A 6451-nucleotide genomic window follows, 5' to 3' on the forward strand; every position below is an offset into this window, starting at 1 on the left:
TTTGATTCCAGCATCCCCACTTTCTCTTGCAATCGCGCCATCGTTGCCCCCACCCGGCAGGCCAACACTGCGTTTATCAACGTCTCCTCCTCCTGCAGCACCGTCCGTGTCTGAAACAAAAACCAAAAAACACTTTTTTTTACGGTGAGCCACAAGCTGCATAAGAAGATAAAATACGAATGGGTTTGCATGTTTATTGTTTTTTTCTATTCTTTTTATTAACTGGCATGGTGTCAAGGACAACGCTTGCAGCTCCGAGGTTGACGCCGCCCCCCACTTCAGCCGTTTCAGTGATACCGGATATCAGCAAGTTCAAATCAACTTCCTCCTCTCCCTCGCCTGAACCAGAATCCGTAACATCATTCGCCTGTTCCTCACGTCCCCCCTACAAAATTTAAGCCAAAAATTGGTATAAAAATACACACGCCCTTTGTGTGGCTTAAAACCGCATACGAATACCTGACAGGGCAGACGGGCGGCTCGAAGAACCCTGGGTCGTTCTTTTCAGCAATTCTCCCTCCTCGATACTCTCTAACCCTTCAGCTGGCAAACAGGGAAACACATCTAACACATCAATGTATCTTCGTCTCAACCTCCTGAGTTCCTGGCTATCCGGCTCCACAGCCAACTGATCTCTTAAAGCCTGCTCTATTCTTGACCTTAGAGCGGATAAGTCATAGATCCATTTATCCAGGCAGCTCGTCTCTCCAGACCCACACTCAGCATTATTCGCGGCGGCAGACGAGTTAACTCTCTAGACAAAATGAAAAGACACGCTTAGCCTATCTATGTGTGCACCAACCAAAAAAAATTTAAAAACAAAACATGTAAAAATCAGTCTCCAAAAATTAAAATTGCTTTATACCTGTTCACCGGATAACCCGTCGCTTAGGGTTTTGCCCTGGCCACGACCGAAACCTCCATTTGAAAGCTCGTAATCTTGTCTCCGAGTCAAAAGCTCCTTCGTCCAATAATGAATGGCTCGGATCCCATCACCAGTGTTGCACGATGGCTGCTGCGTGTAGTCTACATACAGCAACTGCATGAAAAAAATAAAATCAAAATAAAATAAAGCAGAATAAAAATTTAGTAATAAAAAGCTAATAAAAATTCAATAACCAAACACATGCTCACCGTCAGGATGGACAACGGTCCCGCCCAGCAACACTTTGGGTCCAATGGCCTCCATTTTTTCTTACATTTTCTCAAACAGTCTACGATGAAAGCACACCAGTTGAAATCTTCGTACCTCGTTTCCGCCGTCAAACGCTTCAGAACCCTGTCTTCATACTTGTCGTCTTGAATCGCCGCCGAGATCAGCGAAGGGGCTATGTAGCTGGACGGTGGGAAACGTGCACGCCACTTCTTCAGCGATGGGTGTAGCGTCCTCGCTTCCTCAACATCGGCAAAATTGGAGCCTGAGTCACGAATCCCCAAGAGTTCGCTAATCACCCCGTCATCCACCAACAAGCCATTGTTGCCCAGGTTTAACGTCATTGAATGGGCATCAAAGTTGTCCATGACATGGTAGGCTAGTTTCTCGGGAACCCCATTCACACAAAACCCTATCAACCCCCCAAATCCCATTTGGATGATAGCCTCTTTCTGGCGTTCAGACAACCCCATCATCGCAAGGAATAATTGCTTCGGTGAAGAACATGTGTTCAACGCCGAAAGCGATTTCTGAACTGCAGGTTTCTGTTTCTTGTGCCTTTTCGTTGGTGAACCACCCAAGCCAGGATGCTTGCGCTTCCTAGTATTGCCTTTTATACTCTTCCGTGGGGGGGGGGGGTATCAGCTTCGTCACTAGAGTCAAGGATAAGACAAGACAAGACACCTTACCACTCCGCTGAGGCCTAGACCTCGAACCTACACGTATAAGGCGGGAAAAAAAACATATTGTAATTCAGAACTAGTTACCCCAATCGGAGCACAAAAAACCATTCGCAAGGAAGTTAAGTAAAAAAAAACAAATTTATGTTACCCGAACTAATGTTTATAACCACTCTTTCTTCTTTTGTCTTCGCCTTGGTCCGGCTCGAGCTTCGCGTTGCCGCAACCATTCTTTCAGCGATGCCTGCATTTATAAAAAAAAAATTATTAATACAACTCATCAATCAACACAGAGAAACCCCCTCCCCATTACGTAAGTTTGCTCTCAACCCCTGCTAACAAAAAATAACAAAAAAATAAATAAAAAATAAAATAAAAACCCAAACAAATGAATTTCCGGCTAGGCATAGATTGACTAACCACAGACCCCAAAAATCACCTCCAAAACTATAACCCTAACCGCCCAACCGATGAAATCTGGCTACGCTTTGATTGAACCTTCTTTTCCTAACACTCTAAAGCCCAATGAAAAAACTCTAATCCCCAACAAAAGCTGCCAATCTCCGATTCAACGGGCAATCTTAACCCAAGGGACACACACCACAGGAATGTGAAAAAGAATAAGAGGTAAAGGAGCCCTGAAAATTCAAACGATTACATTTTTCACAGTAAGGTGGGAAAGCGAACCAACCTTTATATTTTGCTCGATTGAGTAGCGTCGGATACAAAACTGGTAAACACAACGAACACCGATTCCCTGAGCTTCAACTTCGGAAACCAAAAAATATTGAAAACCAGGGCCGCCGGATTCTCCAAACTCTTAAAAAACCAGGGTCGTCGTTGCCGGAGTTCTAAGAATGGCAGAGAGAAATCTAGGGATTGGGTGTGGGGTGGTTAGATTTAGGGAGAAAAAATGGTTGTGACATAGAGAATGCAGATGTTTTTATGAAGATTGGACATGCACACTGAATTGTACAGAAGAAGTGACTACTGGCTCACTAAAGGCTTTTACCAAAATACCCTTTTCTCAATAAAAAATTCAAAAGCATAAGAGACAAAATATTTAAAAAATAATTTAATATTCAGATCATCTCAACCATCCAACTCTTTGATCTAAAGGCTAGAAAGTGGTTATCATGGTTCTTACAACTGGAGGTGGTTTTCATTTTAGCGGTCCCCTATACATATATAAACGGGATCAGGAGAAAACGCTCAAAAGTGTTAGAACGGTGAGAACGCTTCCTGGCCCAACACGTGTCACGCCGCTTAGAAAAGGGCAGAGGGGCTTTTTTGTCATTTCATCTTCTGCTTTTCCAGTTCCGCTTTTCCCAATATTGTTGGTTTTTAAGATTTTTGGCGTTAACCAAATTCAATATTTAATGGCGTTTAATGGTTTCATCTTATTAACATTTTGGCGTTTATGGCGTTTATTCAAATCGTATGCCATTGTAACCCAGGGGTCAGGAAATCTATTTGAATGGTGTTTTTCAAGGCGTTTTAAAAAAGTTGGCCCATTGATCTATTATTTCTTATAAACATTTTGGCGTTTGGTTAATCTTGGCGTTTTACCATTGTTGGATTATATTTCAGCCACAGTACAAAAAAATACAAGCGAAGAAAATAAACTAAAAATCCTAATTGGATCTCTCTTCACAATATTCACTGTCATCAGTCTGTTTGTTATTTAATAGTACAAGAACTGACACCAAAATATGACGTTTTATGCAAAACTTAACAAACCCATCGGTTTGATTTTTTTGCCTGCTCATCTGTTGAAGTTGCTTTTTTGTGGATGTTTGGGGATATAGATCTATGACGTGTGGGTGGGTTTTTCGCTTTTTCTTCATGTTGATCTTCATCTTTATAATCATCTCTCTTCAGTGTCATTGATCTCTTCTCCTCATCCAAGCCTTCTTCAAGAACAAAAAAATACAAAATGCCATATGACTGGCATTAGTATCTTTTTCTTGAATTTTTGTCCATCTCAAGCAAAATCTTACTGAGTTACTCGCCTCCGCTAACAATTCATTCAGTGAATCTTGACGAATAACAATACTGAATATCCAAGAAAGCATATGAGCCATCTTTGATTTTTTTGGCCTTTACAGTGAGTGGTATTTAGTAGTATTGGCGTTTGTTTATTATTATTTTTTTTTGGTTTGATCAAATGGAAGTTGCTGAGATGTATCATTTTATAGGATCTCTTTTTGGCGCCTAAGTTAGGCGGTGCGTTATTATAAAAAGTATTCGTCTTTTCAGTTACTGTTTGTAATTATTGTTTTTGACAAGCTTTATCTCTGAAATCTGTAACACGTCCCATCTTTCAAGTTTGGTGTTTTAGATTCTAATATAACAAATTTTCCCAATATTCAGTTTTTGATTTGAAGTTACTGTTTCTGTTACATTTTAAAGTTTGTTTTTTATTTTTTATTTTTTTTGGGTTTTTTTATAATACTTTTTCAAACTAATTTTATTATAGTTTGGAAGTTTTGGGGGGCGTTTAACGGGATGATATCGTTTAAACAAGCATTTTGGCTGTTTTAACGTTTTTATTATATATGACGTTTTTATTATACAACAATCAAATGAAAAGGAAAATAAAAAAAGAATACATAAAAAAAGTTTTTTTATAATACGTGTCCAAAGTAATTTTATGATGGTTTGATAAACGCCAAAGGTGTAAGACATTTGCCTTTTTGGCGTTTTTATTAGATATGACGATGTTAATTAAATAACAATCAACTGAAAAAGAAAATTAAACAAAATAAATATTGATCTTCAAAACTTCACTATCACCAGTCTCTTTCTTCTTTTGAAGCATCTTCACTGGCTGTTTCGATTTTCGTATGAAATCAGCGTCTTTTTCTATGATCTTTGTCCATCTCATGCAGCAAAATGTTATTGAGTTTACACCCTTTCAGCCAAAATGTTATCTTTTTTGACGTTTTACCGAGAAAAAGAACGCCCCAAAATAAACCATCTTAAAACTGTAAATTTGATCATGCTAAAATCAATAAAGTGTTGTTGTACGGTGTTGGATAACATTGTCAATCCTCAGTTAAGAAAGATAACAGACAATGTTGTCCACACCATACAGCTACACTTTATTGATAGCAATATATTTGATGTTTGGGTTTTCTGGCGTATATCAGTCGAACGGTATATATTATGTCCACACCAGTGTAAATGCTACTTTGGCCTCGATGATTATAATGAAGACGATAGGCAGATAGCATCCACCCACACGGGGTCGATCTATGTCTCCAACATCCACAAAGACACTTCAACACATGAACAAAGAAAATAAACAACGCCAAACCCAAAACGCCATTTATTTGTCACATTTCTTGTAGTTTCAAAAGAAAAAAGAGACTGATGACACTGAAGATTTAAAATCATAAATTGCTTCTACTTTTTTTTTTAATTTTCTTTATCTTTTGTTTGTTTTGTAATGTCAGTTAATAAACAACAAAAGAATATTAATGCTATAATGAAAAATATAATAAAACGCCAAAATTAGCAAATGCGTGTAAAACGCCATAATGCCATAAAAACGCCCCCAAAAAACTACCAAACTATAATAAAATTAATTTGAACAACTAATATTATAAAAAAATAAGCGTGAAACAATGTGCAAAGAATATAAAACAAAAGAAGTCCAATAGTTATCTAACCGCTATTGGAAAACAAAACGGCATAATTACAACCGTCAAAGATTTGACGTGTTAAACCATTAAAACAGTTGAGTCTGAAAACAAAACACAGTAAACTGCAAAAAACAGTAAAATGAAACGACGAAAAACATAATTACTAACATTTATTATATTTATTTATCTTTTTCAAAACATCATAAATACCTGTCATACGCGGGAAAAAAGTCAATATAAAAGAAGACCATGAGAACCAAAGCTCAAACACGCCAAAAAATTTGACTAAAATGCCACATATTGTCCAAAACGCCAAAAAATTTAAAAATGGCTTAAGTTATTGCATGGAGGTTTGAAAGGAAAGAGAAACGATTCATCATGAAGTTCTCTGATAGGAGAAGGGTAAAGGTAAGGACAATCAAAGCCATGTTTGGAATGAATGAAAAGTTTCAGAAGGATATTCTGGCCCATGTGGTTCCAATAGACAACGATTGTGAAAGAATGAGAACTGTAATAAAAGACTGAAGAGAAAATTTCCGGCAGAAGATGATGATGATGATGATGATGATGATGATGATATTGAAGATACTCATATACCAAAACTTAGCAGTTGGGTATTGCATGAGGAAGAAGGAACACTTGATGTGACTTATAAAAACGGGGTGCAATATTCAAGGCCAATGGAAGAAATGTTGAAGATAGGGTTGCTATCTATCATTGAACAACTCTGTGATTTAACACCTTCAAACGATCCAAAATCCAAGGATGCAGTGATATTCAAGAATAGGCTGCAGCAAAGAAGAGACGAGCTAATGGCGTTATACGCAAAAATGAAATTTGATGATGAAGAATCTGAAGAAAGTGATGAACAAAGCGATGGGTACATCTCTGATGTAATCCCACCTAGGGAAGACTATTAGTTAATTTCGATTTTCGTGTTATTGTAGTTTTATAAAATATTAATCTATGGT

Source organism: Helianthus annuus, chromosome 2 (assembly GCF_002127325.2).
Source record: "Helianthus annuus cultivar XRQ/B chromosome 2, HanXRQr2.0-SUNRISE, whole genome shotgun sequence".
NCBI classification, from domain to species: domain Eukaryota; kingdom Viridiplantae; phylum Streptophyta; class Magnoliopsida; order Asterales; family Asteraceae; genus Helianthus; species Helianthus annuus.